The following is a 6,000-nucleotide window of genomic DNA, read 5'->3' as shown; positions in this document are numbered from 1 at the left end:
TTCAGATTTTGAAAGATAGAAAGATGGAGAATCGATTAATGAACAAAAACGTACAAGGATTAGAGCGAAATACTTACCGGTTTGAGAGAAATCTTGGATTTAGTGAGAAGAAGAGGCTGGTCGGTCAGAGCTTTTCCAAAAGTGGAAAGGTTGACAAAGACAGCCCTATTTATAGGCTTCCAAAAGAGGAAAAGGGGTCAGCTGATCGAACAGCATCCCTGATCGAGCAGCTGTCCGATCGAACAGCCTGTTCGATCGGCTAGCCTGTTCGATCAGGTTGCCCTGTTCGATCGGCTTGCCTAGTTTTGAGTATTTCGCGACGATTTTTGATATTTCGACTTCGATGAACGATGATGTGAGAATGATAGAATTCCTAATCAAATTACTTTTAGTCTCAACTACTATATCTAACATACAAGCATCCTTTCAACCATTTCGGGTTCGATTTCGATTGAGTTTGATTCACCTTTGAGTCTTGATTGGTTTGATTGATTCACCACACACTTTAACATAAAAGTAAACATGCACAAGTAACACATAAGGCACACACACACGTATAAAAGTACTAAAATCCCCACACTTGAGTTCGATGATTGATTTGATTAGCTTGATTATTGATTGACTAGCTTTATTGCATTGTTACTTCCTAGCATTCACAGTCGGTCGTTGATTCACAGTTCGATTATCGGTCGATTAGTTTGATTATACAACACTTACTCCAAATAATACGAAAATCAAAATGAAACTAAAATGAAATACATCTTTATTAATCTTTAATTCCAATAACAGTCAACACTTGACTTTGACTTTGACTTTTGGAAAACACGGGGTGTTACAGTTTGTGAGTTGGTTTTGCAAATTGTTCTTAAGGCATGAAATATAGGTATGCAGTGGCTTTTAAGTGTGTGGTGAGGGTGTGTATATATGATAGCATAACTTCAAATGATTAGAGTTGTGAATGAATTTTCTTTTGTTTCCATTTGATGATGTCAACGGTGATGGAAATTTCCTTTTGTTTTGTTTGGTTTACTTTAATTTCTTTTTATAATGTAAGAATTAATATTTTATAACAATAAAATTATCTTATAATATATGTAAATAGAGTAATTGGTTTTGAAATATATATGCATTGTTAGTAGAAAATCAACAAAGTTTACACAAGAAAAGAATAGATCAATACCTTGGAATACAACTCTTAGGGGACATGCTTTATATATATATATATATATATATATATATATATATATATATATATATATATATACTACTTTAATAAGCATATATGAAGGACAAGATGGTAATTCAACAAGGTGTTGAAAAAACACTTAATGCACAATGTACAAGTCTTAAGGCACAAGAAAACACAAACCATTTACCCTTTACACGGATCATCTTCAACCGTCCATTTTTTTAACTTTTTCACACGGATCATCATCTGGACCGTCCATTTGACTTCACACGGATCACCAATTGCTTTCTCTCTCATTCCTCACACATCTCACAAAATAACATCAGATCTTCTCTCTCTCTTCTCTCTCTCTCTCTCTCGGCGATCTAGGGTTTCATGAGATCTATCACCAGATCCGTTTGAATCTATCACCAGATCCGTTTGATGAGCAGATCTAGGGTTTCATGAGATCTATCACAAGCTTTATCTGGCAACTTGGTAAGAACTGATACCGTTTAATGAATATATCTGGCAAGTTATGATGTTTGACGGTAGTTTCTATATGCTTTTCAGATGTCGAAGGCACCAAGAGATCCACAGATTTGAACAAGGGATCCACAGATTTGCTGGAGAATGGCCGGAATCAGGTGACTGTCTGTCCATGAATCTCTCTGGAATCATGTTTCAGATGAAGGTAAACACACAAATCGATCCACTTTCAAGTTTATGTTACTCTGTTGAGATTATGAAATTCTTGAAATCTTTTGCATGTTTACTTTTATAGACTTCATTAAATGATTATGCTGATTATGTTACTCTGTTGAGATTAGAACTTTTTTTTGTCTGATTTGTGTCCATGTACAGATTTCTATATAAAACATACCAGTTTGTGTGGAAGAACGAGCAAGGAGAGAAGAGGCGCTCTTCACCCGAGCGCCTCTTACAAGAATGGATAAAAAGCGGTTGAAACACGTGTGCGAATCAAGTAACGGGTCAGCCTCTATTTTCCTTTTGTAAATGCAGTCTTCTATGTGAATTTTTTTTAAAAGTGATTTTGTATTCAGGCTGCATGGTTTAGCTTATGGTTTTGAGGATGATATCAAATCTTTACCTCTGGAGGATGGTGTTGATGGGCAAATGTCGTCTTTCATGTATTTAGACAGCAGAGAAAGAAAGTTCAAGAGGCGAAAGGTAAACAAACGAGTAACTTCACCATCCTATTATCGTTCACAAGAAGCTCCCTTTCGAGTGCACTTCGCATAGTGTATGTGTTAAGTTGCGGTTTGTTTAGCGGAATAAATTCATATATCACTTGCATCATAATAATAACAATATCATATTTACCAACATTTTCATATTTGTTACAGTAAATTCTCATTTTATGCAAAGATTTAGAGATGATATTATAATTGTATTTGGTTAAATATCATATTTAAAAAAGAACTGGTTTTTTACAGTTTAAATAAAACTGGTTTTTATAAGTTTTAAGTGATTTTTTTAGTAAATTGTTTGTTTTAATCCAAAAAATGTATATATGTAAAAAAATCGGATCTGTGTCATGTTATCATGTCATGTTAGTAAATTGTTTGTTTTAGTAAATTTTTTGTAAAAAAATCGGATCTGTGTCATGTTATCATGTCATGTTAGTAAATTGATTTTTTTAGTAAATTGTTTGTTTTAGTAAATTTTTTTAGTATATGTTTTAATGATTGTTAGACTTGTTGTATCATGTCATGTTATCATGTTATTTGAATCGGATCTGTGTAATATTTCAGATTACCCGGTGGTTGTGGGTGGAAGATGGTGGCGATGACACAGATCTACCGTTTGGTGGCCGGATCTACCGTTTGAAGTTGCACTTTGTGGGTGTTCAAATTAAAGACACTCCCAATGTAAGTTTTATTTTTATTTTAGTGTTTTTTTTTGCTATTGTCGTTATCAAGTTGTCATATGTGTTTATAAAAGTTTAATGATTTGACCTAAATTATATAAATTCACGCGTTTATGTTTTTTTCTAATACTTGATTTCTGAAATGCATTTTATGATGGTTGACTTTGCGAGAACTAACGGAGCATTAGTGTCAAAGTACTGGAAAGAGGTTGGGCGTCGATCTTACGATTTTAGCCTGGGGTAACAAGAGCAGAAGATGGAAGCTGTGGAGGAGCCCGTCAGCCGGGTGTTCGTCTTCTTCTTCGACGAGTTCATCTTCTAAGGCGATGAAAGGCGTGGGACGGTTGTCGACTTCGGATGCGTCACGTTCGGATGAGGTTTCGTTTTCGGCTGCTGTGGCTACTGTGGTTAGAGCTCCGCCTAAAGATTTCTTGTTTGTTAGGCAAGAATGGGCTGCGATTCGAATTCAGTCGGTTTTTCGCTCTTTTTTGGTAATTTCTAAACCTTGAATATTAATTTTTAACATGCTATGCTACTGAGAGAATATAAACTTGACTATATTTTGTGTTTTGATATGATATAAAACTTGATGCTTTGTGTTGGTCATGAACTAAAATGGGCAAATGGGTCATGCTGGTGTTAGGTTGACCGGTCAACTCTTGTACTTTTTTGAATTACTTATATAATAATTCGTCTTAAATAAAAAGATTCAACAAATTGTAAGATTTTGAGCTCTTTTGAGCAACTTTATATCTTTTCTGACATATTTTTAAATTTTTTTTATAAATATTTTAACCCATTTGACATATGCTACAGACAAAAATGGATGCCAAAATAACTGGTTGTTCCGGTGGGCCCACAGCAGGGAAGTACAATCTACAGCTGAAAAAGCAACATTTTACTACTGTGTGAAAGACAGCTTGCTTGCTGCAGTCTCTATAATGTATCAACACTCTACAAACACTGTTTGAAAGACAGCATGCTTGCTTCAGTCTCTATAAATAATTCAGATGTATCAACACTCTACAAACACTTTACAAACCCTCAACTACACTCAACTGAAATTGTAAGTTTATCTCAGTTGAACTAATCATACTTTCAAAACATCAACCTAACAACTTCTATTTACTTCGATTTCAGAATATATCGACTCTTTGCATCTGGATCTTGCGTTGTTTCTCGGCTCTCACATCAAGGTTTTAAATTTTTTGTGGGCTTTTCACATCTCCCTCTTGCATTGTTGTAAGTTCTTTCAAATTTCTTGGTTTTTTTGTAACTTTTAACTGTAGCTTTTAACTTTAGAAGGTTGTAAATGCTGAAATAACTGGGGTTTTTGGATCTGTATTGTTTAACTGCCTCTTTTTTTTATTAAAAAGTCGAGCTAATAGTTTTAGATCCAGATTTGATACAAACTGAATGTGTGTTTATCGAAAATTCTATACAAACTGAATTCGTATTTGTTTAACCTTTTGTAATTGATATTATCCCATGATTATATCTCCTATTGAAAATTAGTTTTAGATCCAGATTTGCATTTAAAAAAAATAAAAACCGTTACACAGTTGCAATAATATGAAACTTACACTGATGTGATACCATCAAATAAAAAATAATCATGTTGTTTGTATATGTTATTCATTACGGAATCTCATAGTATATCATGAATACACATCAATTTTTTGTTCGAAGTTCAGTTGGTTATTAATACACATCAATTTTTTGTAGAAGTTTAAGCGATGTGTATATATGTTTGTCGAATCTATTCATTGTTCTTCAAATGTAGTTATAGTCATGTGGGTAATTTATATCCCTATTTTATTAGAAATGATATTTGATGAAATAAAATACATATATAAATTGAGTATTGTTACATACCAGGTTAACATTAGATTTCATATTTTTAGAATGGTGTTGCTAAATGTACCTCCATTGTTTCTATTTTTACTGTTTATACTCCCCCCTCAAAGTTAAACAAAAATACAGTAAGACCTTTTATTTTCTAATTCTTATAAAATTATATTTGTAAACATCTCAAGCTTTTTAGGGGTTTATCCACTTTCAATAACTTGAACTTATATAATTATATTTGTAAACATCTCAAGCTTTTTAGGGGTTTATCCACTTTCAATAACTTGAATTTTGAATATATAAGGATTATTTCGGTCGAGTCCCCTATATAACGTAGGTTTTTGTTGTTTGTTACAAACAGAAAACCTCCTTTCTATTTCTTTGTAAACGATCTTAGAATTTATTATTCTATTCCAAATTTTAGGTGATCATTATCTATCTCAATTTAAAAAAGATAATCTATTAAATCAACCATGACTAGAATAGTTATGTGTAAACAATTTTGTTGTTCTGGTCGATAACTTCAGGTTGTCATTTACATATTAATTCCAAAAAGAAAAAAAAATCTATTAAATCAACCATGACCAGAATAGTTGATGCAAATATATAGAGCATATATATTCATCCAGAAAGTTACTGTAAAAAATATATTAATTGTTGGCGTTAAAATTTAGAGTCTATATTAAACATTTTAGTTTCAAAATACAATTTGAATCATTGAATATCGTAAAAAAAATTGTACCATCAATCCACCACCAAGAAATAGATGTTCGCTACTTCTTTTCGTTTTACACATTTGCTTTTCTCATTTTAAAAGATTGTATGACTACAGGTTTTTCCCTTTTCCTAATCCTTAATCATAATGAAGATCATAAATTTTAGATAATTAAGGTATAACAATGGCTTCTCACAGTAAACAATAATTTTTTTATGATTTAGCAGAATTTTAAGATCTTGTATTAGTTGAGTATTATACATATATATTTGTTGTAAAAATATAGCGACGTGAATAGCTATGTATTTTATATTATATGTATACAATATTTTATTTTAAAATAATATAATTTTAGTATGAACTTCTTGGCCCTAACTT

General features: G+C 32.2%; 2 long non-coding RNA genes across 2 annotated transcripts; both read left to right on the top strand.

Moving 5' to 3' along the window:
• Window positions 1-1,626: 1,626 nt before the first annotated feature.
• Window positions 1,627-2,359, top strand: LOC110882474. Its single transcript, XR_002560103.2, has 4 exons — window positions 1,627-1,666; window positions 1,742-1,862; window positions 2,033-2,160; window positions 2,233-2,359. It is a non-coding gene; the product is annotated as an uncharacterized LOC110882474 (long non-coding RNA).
• Window positions 2,360-2,962: 603 nt separating this feature from the next.
• LOC110882472 lies at window positions 2,963-4,269 on the top strand. The gene is made up of 3 exons (XR_002560102.2): window positions 2,963-3,550; window positions 3,876-4,125; window positions 4,200-4,269. It is a non-coding gene; the product is annotated as an uncharacterized LOC110882472 (long non-coding RNA).
• Window positions 4,270-6,000: the final 1,731 nt, after the last annotated feature.

The sequence above is a fragment of the Helianthus annuus genome, chromosome 10 (genome assembly GCF_002127325.2).
Source record: "Helianthus annuus cultivar XRQ/B chromosome 10, HanXRQr2.0-SUNRISE, whole genome shotgun sequence".
Classification (NCBI taxonomy): domain Eukaryota; kingdom Viridiplantae; phylum Streptophyta; class Magnoliopsida; order Asterales; family Asteraceae; genus Helianthus; species Helianthus annuus.
This window is presented reverse-complemented; position numbering and strand designations above follow the sequence as displayed.